We start from the raw sequence: 16,768 nt of genomic DNA on the forward strand, positions 1-16,768 counted from the left end.
TTTCCAGAGAAGGCAATGGCACTCCACTCCAGTACTCTTGCCTGGAAAATCCCATGGACAGAGGAGCCTGGTAGGCTGAAGTCTGTGGGGTCGCTAAGAGTCAGACATGACTGAGCTTCTTCCCTTTCCCTTTTCACTTTCATGAATTGGAGAAGGAAATGGCAACCCACTCCAGTGTTCTTGCCTGAAGAATCCCAGGGACAGGGGAGCCTCGTGGGCTTCCGTCTATAGGGTTGCACAGAGTTGGACACGACTGAAGCGACTTAGCAGCAGCAGAACAATTTTCACAACGTGTCGAAATAAACAAATTACCTCTTAAAGCAGAATATCTCAGATGAGAAATGAAATATTTAGACTCCTTCAAGCATGAGAATTTCTGTTAGCAGAGATCATTCAGAACCACCTGCAAGACCAGGCCATCCATTCAACTATTCATTCATTGGTTAACTCAGCAAATATAAACGGATACTGAGTATATGGCAGGAACTGTTTTTTTCTGAGATATAAGCATGACCCAGACACAGCCCCTGCTTTTGGATAGTCCTGGTAAATGGGCATTTGTAAGCTTTTTATAATGCAATCTGGGAAGTGGTACAACAGTAGTGGGTGTAGGGTATCATAGTTGTGTCCAGAAGTGATGTGGACCACTGTCTCGGGTCTCAAGATAAGCCTCCTGAAGAATACCTAAGTAATAATAAGAATATTTAAGTCAAGTCAATAGTGGTATAATCCAGGGGATGGAGAGGCAGGGAAAACTGTAGCCCTAAGAGGAAATAGCATGGGTTTCCCTGGTGGCTCAATGGTAAGGAATCCTCCTGCCCATGCAGGAGACACAGGAGAAGCAGGCTTGATCCCTGGGTAGGGAAGATTATCCTGGAGAAGGAAATGGCAACTCAATCCAGTATTTTTGCCTGAGAAATCCCATGGACAGAGGATCCTGGGTATAGTCCGTGGGGTCTAAAAGAGTCTGTCACAACTTAATGATTGAGCATGCATACTCAAGAGGGACAATCACATCCTCTCTGACCAGTGATTGAATCCACACCTCCTGCAATGGAAATCTTAACCACTGGACTGCCAGGGAAGTTCTGAGAAATCCAGTATGCTTGAGTACAGTATTGGCAAAGCAGGTTGGCAATGGTGAGAAATGAAGCTGAAGAGTGGTAGGGTTCAGTTCAGTTCAGTTCAGCTCAGCCGTGTCCGACTCTTTGTGACCCCATGAATCACAGCACACCAGACCTCCCTGTCCATCACCAACTCCCGGAGTTCACCAAAACCCATGTCCATCGAGTCGGTGATGCCATCCAGCCATCTCATCCTCTGTCACCCCCTTCTCCTCCTGCCCCCAATCCCTCCCAGCATCAGGGTCTTTTCACATGAGTTAGCTCTTCGCATCAGGTGGCCAAAGTATTGGAGTTTTAGCTTCAGCATCAGTCCTTCCAATGAATATTCAGGACTGATCTCCTTTAGGATGGACTGGTTGGATCTCCTTGCAGTCCAAGGGACTCTCGAGTCTTCTCCAACACCACAGTTCAAAAGCATCAATTCGTCGGTGCTCAGCTTTCTTTATGGCCCAGCTCTCACATCCACACATGACCACTGGAGAAACCATAGTCTTGACTAGATGGAGCTTTGTTGACAAAGTAATGTCTCTGCTTTTCGATATGCTGTCTAGGTTGGTCATAACTTTCCTTCCAAGGAGTAAGCATCCTTTAATTGGTTGAAGGGCCCTTTTTGAACAGGCTAAGCCATTTGACTTTCATCCCGAAGGCAACAGGGAGCAACATTCCGAATATTGGTGCTGATCACTGATTACCTCTTTTGTGTCCAGCACTCTCCAGGCACTGCTGGAAATTCTAATAAAGTGAAAGATCTATTCTGTGGTCCCTGAAGAAACTTTAAGTTAGCCAGGGATAGGAGAATCAAAATAATTAGTGAACAGTTTTCAGTGTTAACCAATTACTAGCCAACTATGCGGTTTTGACAACAGAAGAGCTGTATTTTGGCTGAAAGTTGAAGAGGGAGAGGTCGGTGGGCTGACGCAGGTGATGGGACACCCATATTTAGAGAATTAACTTCCCTGTGGATTCATACTGTTTGCTGTTCTTCAAGCCAGAGAAATTAGTATCCTCCAATTTTTTTGGTTTGTGTGAGATATCATACAATCTCTGGCCCTCCCACCAAACTGCCTTCTCTAACTAGTCTACCCAGCTTGAACTTGGTGAAGTGTTAAAAAAAATCTGTTTTTATGTTTGAAAGTTCTCATTTCTTTTTCATAGAGGGCTGTCCAAGTCATACAGTTAAAAAATACTTGAAAAAAAATTAATTGCCGTTAAATTCTTACCCTAAGAGTCAGGGTGAAGGACGCAGAGTTTAGGAGACCCCATGTTATGAAAGCAGCTGTTGAGATCCTAATTATGGCCCATTGTTTTCTTTTTCCCTCAGATGCACCAGATTTCTATACTATTTTTAAGCCTCTGTCTCAACAGCAGCTATTTTCTGATGAAATTAGTCCTCATTCTCACTGCGTGATTACCTAATAAAATGGAATACAAGGAAAGTAATTAATCAAAGTCGTGGTGGGCACCTGGAATGCGCCCAGCCACAGCTGCATTGCAGACGCAGCTTTCCAGGAAGAGGGTCAGCTCTTAGGGAGGGTGTGCACTTGCGTTGTGTTGGTAGCTCAGTCGTGTCTGACTCTTTTCGGCCCCATGGACTGTAGCCTGCCAGGGTCCTCTGTCCATGGAAATCTCCAGGCGAGGATACCGGAGAATACTGGAAAATACTGCCATTCCCTTCTGCAGGGGATCTTCCCGACCTAGGGATTGAACCCGGATCTCCTGCATTGCTGGCAGATCCTTTACTATCTGAGCCATGATGCACTCTGGTACACTCTTATTTCTTAAATTATTCTGTGCTGGTCAATAAAAACTGCCAAATTGACTTCTCTGGAATCACTCTGAATAAAAAAAAATTGTACCGTTAGAGAACTTTTTCAAAAGCCTAGATTCAACTGCATAGTTGAATCTATTATTTCTGAGGAGGATCTGAGACATGTCTTATTTAAAAGACTCTCTATGGTTTGCAGTTTGCCTACTTTGGATTCTTCTAATCAGTCTGAATATTTACATGCTGTTTCACTTACATTTTTTTCCTTCATGTACAATTTCTTGGTATTTTCCTAAGACATGTCGATATTTAATCCTGCTTGATCTGTGAAGTTTCTTTCACTTCTGTTGCCAGTGGTCTGAAATTATGGGACTCACTGGACATAAATCTAATGATAAACTCTAATGATAACTTGGGCTCATAAGGAGAATTTTCTGGGTTATTATGGCCAGGCTGGTCATTAACTCATCTTTTCAATCTTACAAGTCAGATAATTATATATTGGCAAAAATTAAGTTATTTAATATTTCTAATAATAAATTAGAAATGAGTGTGTATTAGAGGGGTAGTGTCCTTAAACTCAATCACTATTTCCCAATTCTATGTAGTAATATGTGCTTGCAAAGAAATGAAAGCCCAGTGGGAACCTTTATAAATAGCCCAGTGAGTCTCTTTTATTCACTAAAGTACAAGGTCTCTGGTTGTATTAAAAAAAGGTGGAATATTCTCTTTTCTGGCTTTCACCTAAAATTGAAGACAGACAGATGGGGCAGGGACAGACTGATTTACTCAGCAGTTTCTGGGTAGAGAAGTGGAGAGGAGAGGAGAGGGGAGGGAGGAAAAGAGGGAGGGAGGGAGAGAAAAAGGCAGAGAGAGAGAGAGTGAGAAGCAGGTGGAAAGGTCCCAGATCTTCCCTTTTGTCCTGGATTCTCCCTAAACAATCAGATGAGTCACTCCTCCTCCCACACGTGGGAAGCAGTGAGTGGTCAATAAACACAGATAATGGAAATGGTCACTCCAAGATGCCACCTGCAGAGAGAAAAGAAGCTCTATCACCTTTAAAATGAAAGGTCTAGGAAGGAATCAGTCCCGCTCCTCTGGACTCTGCGGATTTTCCTTCTTCTTGTGGACATGGCAAGCAAAAGCAACAATCCCAACCCTCTCTCACTTAAGCAGGAGATTTATTATTCTTACTCAAAGGATACATATTACAAACAAACACCATATGTATTACCAAGGTGATATTATCAAACTTGATCTTGAATTTTATTTGAACAGAACAGGATTCTTTACTCTCTAATGGGTGATTCTTCCATGCCACATCAATATATTGCTGAAGAAGATTGTAGAATGGGATGATCCTGGAATTTTCCAGTTTCTTCTGTCTCCTCTGGCTGACTTGAGGAGGGCCCGCAGGTGAAATTCTAGAATAGTAAAAAGAATTGTAATTCAAAAGAAGTGTTACCTAGATGATCAAACAAAGTCTATGGCAGCTTGGGATGGAGAGAAAGGCGCTGACTGCTAGTTGTGGTCTTACTAAATCACAGGTTTGGATTCAACCAAAGGTGGAGTAGGGGGCTCCCTACAAACGTGATTTTAAGACTTTTGCAAAAACTTCTCTATTCCCCAAACACCCATCTGTTCACTGATATTATACTAGAAACAAAAAGAGCAACGAAGACTTATATGGTGCATACTTTATGTCAGGCAGCATTCTCTTTCTCTATTTATCTATCTATCTATATATATGCTATGATAATTAGGTATATACAAATATACTTAATTGTCTCCTGCATTGCCAGAAGATTGTATACCATTGGAGCCCCCAGGGAAGTCCCATTTAATTATCATAACAGCCTTATAAATGTTTATGATAATTCCTACTTTATGAATGAGGCAACTGAGGCACACAGCTAGTAAGGGGTAGAACCAAAATTTAAAACCACAAGAGTGGCCCATTGTCTAGGCTCTCACCACCTTGATGTACTTTAAATGGAAATTTCCTCAGGGCAGGAAGATTATTGTCTGAGATTCACACCAAGGAATCAATGATTTATATCAAGTTCTCACCCAAAAGCTGGTATGAATGCAGGGGAGATAGACCTCTGGTACATATATATTTTAGTTCCTGGTAGTTTCAAATTTTCATTATGAGATCTTTAAGTCATAAGTTATCTAGAAACGTGTTTAAAATTTTTGAAATATTTAAAGGTTTTTAAAAAGCTATCGTTTCAAAAATAGATTTCAAACTTTATGGCCCTGTGTTGAAAAAGGTCTCCTTGGGCATTTATCAGGACTTATTTTGTGACTGGGAACTTTACTCTAGTTGTTTTTGCAAGGTTTCATGTATGTTCCTTAGATCAAGCTTCTCAGTTACATTTTGTTAATTGAGTATAATGGATAACAATATACATATTAATAACTATAATTTTATAAGATACATTGAAGCTCTTTTTGTTTGTTAGCCAGGAGAATTTGGAATTTACTTCTTCTCTCTTCATACATAAAAATAAAATAGTCTTCTCTCTGATAGAATCATTATCCTAAAACAATATGTATGAATTGTATTTTTCATTCAGAATGGAATTATTTTTACTCATCTTCCTTGAGATTTGGTCTATTCTGAATCTAAGAATTCTTGTTTTTCATCAATTCTGGATGATTCTCAGCCATTGTCTCTTTAAATATACTTCTTCCCTGTTCTTTCTACATGTACTAAACTCCAAATAGATAAATGTTGAAAATTTTCTTTCTTTTCTTTATGTCTTTCAATAGTGAAAATTATAGACTTAAAAGTGTAAATGTCTAGGTTCCACCTCCAGTTTTGCTACTTACTAGTAGTGTGACTTTGGATAGGGTATTTAATTTTCCTTTGTCTTAGTTCTCCCATCTATAAAATGAAGACAAAACAGTATCTAACTTAGTGGGTTGTTGAGAGAAGAAAGAGTTAATACAGTTAGAGAATTTTATACAATACCGAAACATAAAAAGCATATTAGTGTTTCCTATTATTGACTCTCTAGACTTTATTATGGATAAGTTATTTAAATGTATCTTCCAGTTCACTGAGTCCCTCTTGAGTTTTATCTCATTTGCTGTTTCAACTGTTATTTTTAATTATGATTACACTTTTACTTTAAACATTTTTTATTTTCACTTATGCCTGATACTTTTGGATAATAAAGCTCCTTTCTCATGTTTTATAGTTCATTGTTTAGACATTTAAAACACACTTTTTTATTCTATGCATAATCATTCCAATGTGAAATTCTTGGGGGGTGTCAGTATGGAATTATTTTTACTCATCTTCCTTGAGTTCTGAGTATACTGCTGAGTACTTGAGTATACTTGAGTATACTTCCTTGAGTACTTGAGTATACTGCTGCTTATTTTCTTTGATTGTTTTCACATGTGGTGACATCATGTTTTCCCCATTCCTTTTTTTTTTAATTTTAATTTAAATTTTGGATTGAGAACTCAAGGGTAGTGTAAATTTATCCATGGATATTGTGCAAGTCTGACTATGGGGGTTTATCCTTAACGAGAGAATTTGTGTTTGTTGTATCTAAAGTCCTGAGGGTTACAGTACATTAAATTATTTTTATGGTTTAGGGTGTTTCAGGCCAAGCAGGCTTCCCAGGTGGCACTAGTGATAAAGAATCTGCCTCCCAATTCAGGAAACTCAAGAGACAAAGGCAGGTTCAATCCCTGGGTTGGGAAGAATCCCTAGAGAAAGAAATGGCAGCCCACTTCAGTATTCTCGCCTGGAAAATTTCATGGACAGAGGAACACCAAACACCTCTTCTCAAATTGGAGCAAGAGATTACTGGGTGTGCAACGGGGCAGTAGAAACTCAAAGATAAAAGGGAAAGTCTGACATATCTTCCAGGCTATAAATTTTGGGTGAAAATTTTGGAAAAGACAGCTTTTGAAAAACATTAAAACAAACAGATACAAATGAGGGGGAAAAAGAATACTATAACAAAAAATGCATTCAAGAAATTTCAGCATGTCTTGAATTTTTCGTTGTGCTATGAGATCACTTTTTCAGAGCCTTTATTCTTTCTCAGCCATTAGGACTCTTCAGGGCCCTGTTAAGTCTTCGCATTGCCATTGGATTGGCATCCACTGAGAAAATCAGCAGTGTGTCTGTGGTCCTGGAGTACTTATTCCCTTGATGGTCAAATGATTTGCATCAACTCAATGGAAAATATCGCTTCTTGAAACTTTGAAATCCCTGGCTTATATCTCATTAATGTTTTCTTGTTTTCTGTGGGCCTTTACCATGCATCATTGACATTGTATATCATGTTATTTCAATTAATAGAACAACTGACATTCTTTCTTTGGCAACTGGGGATCAACTTTAAATCATGCAGACCACATGGGCAGTGTAGTGTGACAGGATCCCTGGGGATGAGGTTCCTTGGTGTCTGTTGTACAAATACTCAGCATAGAAATAGTAATGGGATAATAATCAACTTGGGAGCTGCCAGAGTTCACTGTTGTTTAAAACCTCTGCATGAGGGCCTGTGTAGGAGGCAACCTGAAGAAATGGAAAGAAGCTGGAGTATGGGTTAGGTTTTTGAATCCTGACCCCTTCTTTAACTGATATATGTTCTCAGGGAAATTAATCGTGAACTATCCAAACTTTTCTTTATGATATAGAGATATTATGTATCTCTTGTAGGATTGAAATAAAGAATAAATGATAAAATATATGAGAAGGCACCTGGATTATGTTAGATTTTTCTTAATTTAGTTCTTCTTTGTGGGTTACTCTTGCAGGAAGCTGCATTTCTTGAGGTATATTATTCTTCTTTCCAAGCCATTGGATGCTCATTTGTAAAACTTTAAAGTGCAATTGAAAGAGAATAGATATATGTATAGGGATAACTGAATCAGGCTTCCCAGGTGGCACAGTGGTAAAGAACCTGTCTGCTAGCGCAGGAGACACAGGTTTGATTCCTGGGCTGGTAAGATTCCTGGAGTAGGAAGGAACAACCCACTCCAGTATTCATTCTCACTTGGAAAATTCCATGGATAGAGCAGCCTGACAGGCTACAGTCCATGGGTTGCAAAGAGTCAGACATGGCTGAACACACACACACATAACTGAACCACATTTCTGTACTACCGCAACATTGCTAATTAACTGTACTCCAATGTAAAATAAAAAAAAATTTTAAGTGGAACTAGAAAATTTATGAGATCTCTTTTGGCTTTAATATCATTTTATCAAAGTTACGGTTCTTAAAAAGTCAAATATAAGTGAATATTCAGAATTAAAGTTGTAATGAAATATAAAGCTACACATTTTTAGTTATTTTTAAAATTTCAAAAATAACATGAAAAACTTTTAAAAATTAAAACAATTTGAAAGTAAAAAGAGAGAGAGTGAGAGAGACAGGAAATTTCCCATAACCCGTCATATTGGACTCCACTCACCATGGGAAAACAATTGTACCAGTTTCGGATATAATATTAAAAATTTTTTTCCATGTCTCTCACATACACAAAAACATGCACAAGCATACATACGGTATTATATACTACATACAAACATATTTGTGGGCTTACCCAGTGGCTCAGTAGTAAAGAATCTGCTTGTATTGCAACAGACGAAGGATCTATCCCTGGGTCAGGAAGATCCCCTGGAGGAGGGCATGGCAACCCACTCCAGTATTCTTGCCTGGAGAATCCCATGGACAGAGGAGCCTGGTGGGCTACCTTCCACAGGGTCACAGAGAGTAGGACATGACTGAAGAGACTTAGCACACATACACATACAAACATATTTATATAATTAAAAAATACACACATCAGATTTTATACATATTATTCCCTGCACTCTTTCTATTTCCAACTACACTTTTTTTTTTTTTTTTTTTTTTAGCACATGGCTTTTATCCTCAAATTCACCCTCATGATCCAAAATAACTACTGGAGCTCTAGCCATTGCATCGCTAATCCAGACAAGAATAAAGAAAGAGATAGGGAGAATATAAAAACAAGTTAAAAGCTTGAGCCAGTCCCATTTACATTTTGTTTATACTGCTCTGGCTACTTCTCTTTTAAAGGAAGAATTTTATTTGGGTACATCTACTCCAAGTAAAACTGGTGCTCAATCGGTAAAGAAAAAGAAGAGAATGGATACTGGTTGTTGTTGTTGAGTTGCTCAGTCATGTCCGACTCTTTGCAAACCCATGGACTGCAGCATGCCAGGCTTCCCTGTCCTTCACTATCTCCTGGAGCTTGCTCAAACTCATGTCCATTGAACTGATGATGCCATCCAACCATCTCATCCTCTGTCACACCCTATTAGCTCACAGAATAATCATGATTGGAGAGGCTTTAATCCATCTCTCTCTATATACATATCTCTGTCATTCTTCTGCATGGTAAAATGGAGCTTAGTCCTAGGCTTCAGAGAGGGATGGAGCAAGGTATCACCACTTGGAAAGATATCAGGCTAACACAGAAAAATTGGAGGGATAACAATGCTAATCCTCTTTGACACTCTGTGCCTGACCTCAGAAAACTTTCTCTCCATTGAAGGTCAGATTCTAGGAATTCCTTGGTGGTGCAGTGTTTAGAGCGGCTTCCCTGGTGGCTCAGAGGCAAAGAATCATTCTGCCAAGCAGGAGAGAATAATTTGGTTCTAGAGTCAGGAGATCCTCTGGAGAAGGAAATGGCAATCCACTCCAGTATTCCTGCTTGGAAAATCTCAAGGACAGAGGAGCCTGGAGGCTAAAGTCCATGGGGTCACAAAGAGTTAAACATGACTTAGGGACTAAAAAACAACAAGTGGTTAGGATCTGCGTTTCCACTGCAGGGGTCACAGGTTTGATTTTTGGTTGGAGAATTAAGACTTTGTATGCTACATGATTTGATGCCCCCCCCCCAAAAAAAAATTAGGTTCTGTGATAAAATGAGAATTATCTGAAATGAAACAGCGTCACCTTGCTTTTCCTGCTGTCATTTTTTTATTCCTTGGTTATCAGAATAATTCCCAACTGTTACCACTCAGTCTTCTTATTTTAAAATCATGGGACTGAGAGTGAGGGCTAGTGGTTCCACATGAAATGCTCCAGACAGCCCCAGCTTCTTTAGACACAAAATTGCTGATAGAGCATAGTGACATTGTGAACGTTTAGCTGCATGGGGAGAGGCTGGAGGTATCCATCTTCCAAGACATGTAGGTCTACCACAGAGCCTGAGAGGATGCTTGTGTGTGGGTGAAAGTTGCTCAGTCATGCCTGACTCTTTGCAACTCCATGGATTGTCCATGGAATTCTCCAGGCCAGAATACTGGAATGGGTAAGCCTTTCCCTTCTCCAGGGCATCTTCCCAACCCAGGGATGGAACCCAGGTCTCCCACATTGCAGGCAGATTCTTTATCAGCTGAGCCACAAGGGAAGCCTGAGAGGATGCTTAGATGCAAAGAATACTCTTACAAAAGCGTCTTAAGAAATAAGGTATAAAGGAGGGGAGAGCAGTCACTGGCTGCTGGGTGACCTTACTTGGGCTGCTGCTCCATACTGAGACACTAGAAAGGAGCGACAGACACAACCACACCATCCTTAGGGGGACTAGCGTGCGAGAGAAATGAAATAAATGGATGACAGCTCAGTTTCCAAATGAACAAAGCTGCCCTTTCCTGAGGCTCAGGCTAGCCCTCCAGTCTCCCTGCCACATCCTCAGGTGGAGGGGTGAGCTGGAGACATCTGTAGCCCCATTTAGCTCTGAGCACTCTGCCTTTCCATCAGATTCCACGGAAATACCAATGGTAAGGCACAGGCAGAATATTGTTTTGAAGATTGCTTTTGAGAGGAAATCAGGCTCTGAAAGACAGTTTAATGGAAAAAAAAAATTATTCTTTGAAGCCAGTCTGAATGCTGATGTTCTGTCGAGAGTTTTATTTTGACCTTTTAAGAAGACGATCTATCAACAATAAAGAGCTTTCCATTTTCATGGCAAAAGCAATCTGATAAACAGGACTTGAGATGAAGAAAAAGATCAGCTGAATGCATATCACTTACAGAAATAGCAAAACAAAACACAAAAGCAAGTAAAGCTAGTACTTAAAGCTGTTTTTTTTTTTTTTTTTTTTTTTAACAAGAGTTTTGGAATCTGGTTGCTCTAGGGGGTGAATTAGTATGTCCCTCATCTGCGTGGCATTATCACAGTTTACTCGGTATGTCCCTCCAGTTTAATCCTTATGAATGAGTGATCAACATATAAAATTGAAGAGCTGGGCGGTGACTCTGCTCACAGGACACTGCAGGTTCCTTAAGGAAGTGTCTCCTGTGCCTTCTCTCGCCGCTCTATCTCCCCTTCTCTGCAACAGAGACTTGCACAGTTCAGTGATTCTGACAAACTAGGGACCCGGCTCTGAGGAGCCCCCCGAAATTCTCTCTCCACATTTAAGATCAGAGGCTAGAATGCCCCTACCGCTCTTCTGAGGAGTGGAACTCAACAAACCAGAAACTTTCAAAAACATTCTTTCCAAATCCCTCCTCTATCTCCAGTATTCTAACCTCCCACATCCTGTCTCCTTATTACAGATAAAAGGTTTAAGAGTTGGCTGATCTTGATCACTTAATGAGAAACGTTAACACCGTGGTCTTCCTTGCAGCTATTGTTTTCGTGCCTCAGCTAAAACTGAGACAGAAAGAATCTCATTATAATATGTTATTAATATAGTGTGTGTGTGTGTGTGTGTGTGTGCGCGCGTGCTAAGTCACTGTCCGACTCTATGTGACCCTATGGACTGTAGCCTTCCAGGCTCCTCTGCCCGTGGGATTCTCCAGGCAAGAATACTCCAGTGGGTTGCCATGCCCTCCTCCAGGGGATCTTCCTGACCCAGGGATCAAACCTGGGTCTCTCACATCTATTTCATTGGAAGGCAGATTCTTCACCACTAGCGCTACCTGGGAAGCCACTATTAATATATGTTGTCTTAGAAATTTAATTTGCATTTCATTATGAGTAGATCCAACACTTAAAAAATATTGATAGATCTCTTGTGTGTCTTTCTGTGTGTGGGTATGTGTTTGAGAACTATCTTTTCATCCTTAGTCAAATCTTGCTTTTGATCTTCCCTTACTGATCTGTAAAAGATCTTTGTATGTTAAAGAATAAGCTCTTTGTCCTATGTCCAGGAAGAACAGATTGTATTCTATTCATGTATTCCCAGACATGTAATAGGTAAATATTTGTTAAATGAACTAATTAATATGTATTACAAATATTTTCCACAGGGAGAGTTTCACATGTAATTCTCTTCAATTGACATCATGAAATCAGGGTAATAAGGTTACTAACAATATGAAAATAGAGATAAAAGACTGTGTGTACATTCAAAGCAATAATTATTTCCAATACTCGTAAGACAAACATCGACCTTCTGCTTACCCTTATTAACAGTAAAAAATTCTTTCAACCTACAAACATATTGGTTTTTGATCATCTGGTCCACTCTGAAAAAGCTTGGTGATAGTTTCCTATAAAGAAATATAGAGCTTTATTAGTAATATTGGCATCACTGAGTGCACGTTCTGTGCCTGACACAGTGATAAATGCTTTACATGTATAACAAAGAAACTCTATTTTGGAGTTTCCCTTGTCACTAAAACAGTTCCTCTTCCTGATCTCCTTTAACCTGATCATAAAGAAGTGGGCAAGTGGAATGCCACTTCCAGAAGGAGGCTATGACATTGAAACGTTCCTTCCACACAAAGAAAAGCAGTGAAGAGCTTGAGTGAAGGCAACATTGTTGGAAGATGGCATGAGTTTTGGGAGCTCTCTCTGGACCAACCTTCCAGGGAGAACAAGAGTGAGAAGGGTGTGGTATGGGATGAGAAACTTTTGAAACAAGAATTTTGAAACAATACATTCTCTCTTTGAAACCCTGGGAGGCAGGGTTTAGCCTGCCAGGCTCCTCTGTCCAATGACTTCTCCAGGCCAGAATACTGGAGCGAGTAGCTGTTCCCTTCTCCAGGAGATCTTCCCAACCCAGGGATTGAACCCAGGTATCCTGCATTGCAGGCAGATTCTTTACCATCGGAGACACCAGGGAAGCCCAACTGCTTTACAGGTGGCCCCATATGTTTAAGGGGATGATGGCATAACAGGGGAATATAGTGCTAACCAGACAAATATAGCTTTCTTGAGCTGCACGTAGTTCCAGTGGAGCACTCAGGGGACCCAGAAGCTCATAGAAGTGAAGCCAGATCTGGCCTTTGTACTCTGACATAAAATTAAATCCCATAGGTGAAATAGCAAAGAATTGTTTTATTGGTTTGCCAGGCAAAGGGAGCCACAATGAGCTAATGCCTTCAAAACTACATGTCCCAGTGTAGAGGGGGTCATGAGAAGTTTTAGAGTACTGGTTCAGAGAGGGTGTAACAGGTCACAGACTTTCTCCTGATTAGTTGATGGTGAGGTAAATGGGAGACAGTATCATTGATCTTCCAGTTCCAGCCAGTCTGGGGTCTATGTGCTTGTGTGTGTGTGTGTGTGTGTGTGTGTGTGTGTGTGTGTTCAGTCGCTTCCAACTCTCTGTGACCTCCCTGCCCCCACCAGGCTCTCTTGTCCATGGAACTGGAGTGGTTTGCCATTTCCTACTCCAGGGTATCTTTTCAACCCAGGAATCAAACCCGTGTCTCTTGCGTCTCCTCCATTGACAGGCAGATTCTTTACCGACAGCACCACCTGGGAAGCCCTGAATGGTGGAGACTGAATGTTTATTTGGAACCCTGGTACATCATGTATCTCACATTCTTACCAAAAGTCTAGTTGGATGGTTTACAAATGAAGATACTGAAATATATAGAGAGATCAAGTGATTTTGATATCCCTATTCAGCAAGGCAAATGGTTAATCTCTATGGCTTCCCAGGTGGCTGAGTGGTAAAGAATCCACCTACCAGTGCAGGAACCAAGAGGCACAGGTTCAATCTCTGGATCGGGAAAATCCTCTGGAGTAGGAAATGGCACCCCACTTCAGTATTCTTGCCTGGAAAGTTCCATGGGCAGAGGAGCCTAGTGGGCTACAATCCGTGGGACAGCAAAGAGTCAGAACTGAACAACCAAGCATACAAGTAGAAGTCCATGATGTCAGCCTTCAGGTCAGACTGGTTTGGGGTCTACAGGCTTGTGGGCAGCGTACCATCCTGAATCTTCTCCCACCTGGAGGGGGTTTCAGTATCTGCAGAGTAACTCAAAGATGTTGCTGTGTCTATCCATTGATGTGGGGAATGGGACCTTGCCCCAAGGCTGCTCTTGACTGTTTCTCCCTGGTCTCACACCCCCTCCCTTCTCTAATTAACTACTGCTTGAATCTGCCCACTGGAACTCAGGGAAAGTCCTAGAGGCTGAATGAAGGCTGTTTCCTATCATCAAAGAAATGCGGGACACAAAGGCCTTGTGTCCAGGAGCCCGGCAGGGCCCTGCGTGGCATGAACACCGAGGCAGCAGAGTAACCTGGAAATGATCTGTTCAGCTTAGACGGAATGTTTGGAGTTTGAGCTCTGTTGCTGATGCCGCTCGCGGTGAGGTTATGAATTGTTTCTGGCCAGCCATCAGAGCGGAAGTGCGTGGGAACACACCGCAGGCTGGCTGGGCGCCTACCCTGGGTGAATGTGGAGCAGCTGATCCTACCGAGGATGAAACGCCTGCCCGAGAGATGTTCAATAGGTTAATTGTGCACGTTCTCAAATGAGTCAGCCTGTAATTGCTGACACCAGTATGTTTGCTGTTACTTCCTCAGGGACTTGGCATGTGAGTCAGATGATGGAAATGGGGAGAAAGTTGGCCTTGTTTCCTGAAATCTTAAAAACTGAAAAATAAGTTATTGAACTTGGTCTGTGATCAAAATCACTTTGGGGAAAAATATTAAAAGCCAGAATGAAAAATTTATTGTTAATATCTCTTTGTGCCTTGTGAGGTAACTGAATTGAACCACTGACTGTAGTGTAAGTGGCTATTGGTTTGTATGAAGGTGAATGCAATTGGCTTCAGTTCAGTTCAATTCAGTTGCTCAGTCGTGTCTGACTCTTTGCAATCCCATGAATCGCAGCACACCAGTCCTCCCGGTCCATCACCAACTCCCGGAGTTCACCAAAACCCATGTCCATCGAGTTGGTGATGCCATCCAACCATCTTATCCTCTGTTGTCCCCTTCTCCTCCTGCCCCCAGTCCCTCCCAGCATCAGGGTCTTCTCCAATGAGTCAACTCTTCCCATGAGGTGGCCAAAGTACTGGAGTTTCAGCTTGAGCATCAGTCCTTCCAATGAACACCCAGGAATGATCTCCTTTAGGATGGACTGGTTGGATCTCCTTGCAGTCCAAGGGACTCTCAAGAGTCTTCTCCAATACCACAGTTCAAAAGCATCAATTCTTCTGCATTCGGCTTTCTTTATAGTCTAGCTCTCACATCCATACCTGACCACTGGAAAAACCATAGCCTTGACCAGATAGATGAACCTTTGTTGACAAAGTAATGTCTCTGCTTTTTAATATGCTATCCAGGTTGGTCATAACTTTCCTTCCAAGGAGTAAGCGTCTTTTAATTTCATGGCTGCAGTCACCATCTGCAGTGATTTTGGAGCCCCCCAAAATAAAGTCTGACACTGTTTCCACTGTCTCCCCATCTATTTCCCATGAAGTGATGGGACCAGATGCCATGATCTTAGTTTTCTGAATGTTAAGCTTTAAGCCAACTTTTTCACTCTCCTCTTTAACCTAATTTAAAATCTTAGTTTTCCTTCCTCAAGCACATAGTTTCTATTCACACCCTCAGGATGCACCTCAGGAAGCTGGTGAAGTCCTCAAGCCTGCAGTTAATTGCATAGGTCACTGGTGGCAAAACAGGTGGTCAATTCAGCCTGCTGGTATTTTGTGAATTTCTTCATCCTCTTTGATTTAATTTTATTTTTTGAATATGTAAAGCACTTCAGTGATTCAAACAGAATTTAACAAGGTATATCCACAAACACCAATGGTAAAAACCCCAAAGCCAGCCATTGAATACTACAGCAAAGATTTAAAATACAGCAGATGTTGCCAATCTGATCCCAGGACGCTCATGCTTTCTGCTTGGTGAAAAGCAGCTACTCCTATGTCAAGTTCATCCGTTTAAGATATTTCAGTCCTAGCCCTTTCACTCTGATCCCACTCACTCCCACAGGGCTTCCAGGAGGTGCTAGTGGTAAAGCACGCACCTGCCAACACAGGTTAGACATGAGACTAGGATTTGACCTTTGGGTCCGGAGGATCCCCTGGAGGAGGGCATGGCAACACACTCCAGTTTTCTTGCCTGGAGAAGCCCATGGACCGAGGAACCTGGCCGGCTACAGTCCACGGCGTTGCTCAGAGTCAGACAGGACTAAAGCGACGTAGCACACAGCACAGCGCCCCCGCTCTGATCTCACTCACTCCCAGAGGGAGCCATGTTCATTTGTGTTATCAATGTTTCTGTTTTTTAACATATGAAAGTAATGTGGAAACAATCAAAGTGTCCCTCAACAGATGAATGGGTAAAAAAAAAAAATGTGGTATACACAGATAATAGACTATCATTCAGTCTTAGATAAGAAGGAAATCCCCCTGTTTACACAACACAGATGAACCTCCAGGACATCCTGGAAAGTGTAATAAGTCAGTCACAAAACAACAAATACTGCACAATTCCACTTACATGAAGGACCTAAAATCATCAAACTCAGCAATTTCCTGGCAGTCCAGTGGTTAGGACTCTGTGCTTCCACTGCTGAGGGCCTGGGTTTGATTCCTGGTCAGGGAATTAAGATCTCACAAACCAAGTGATGGGGCCAAAAAAAAAACAACAACAACAACAACAAAATAGTCGAACTCAC

Source organism: Dama dama, chromosome 8, assembly GCF_033118175.1.
Source record: "Dama dama isolate Ldn47 chromosome 8, ASM3311817v1, whole genome shotgun sequence".
Taxonomy (NCBI): domain Eukaryota; kingdom Metazoa; phylum Chordata; class Mammalia; order Artiodactyla; family Cervidae; genus Dama; species Dama dama.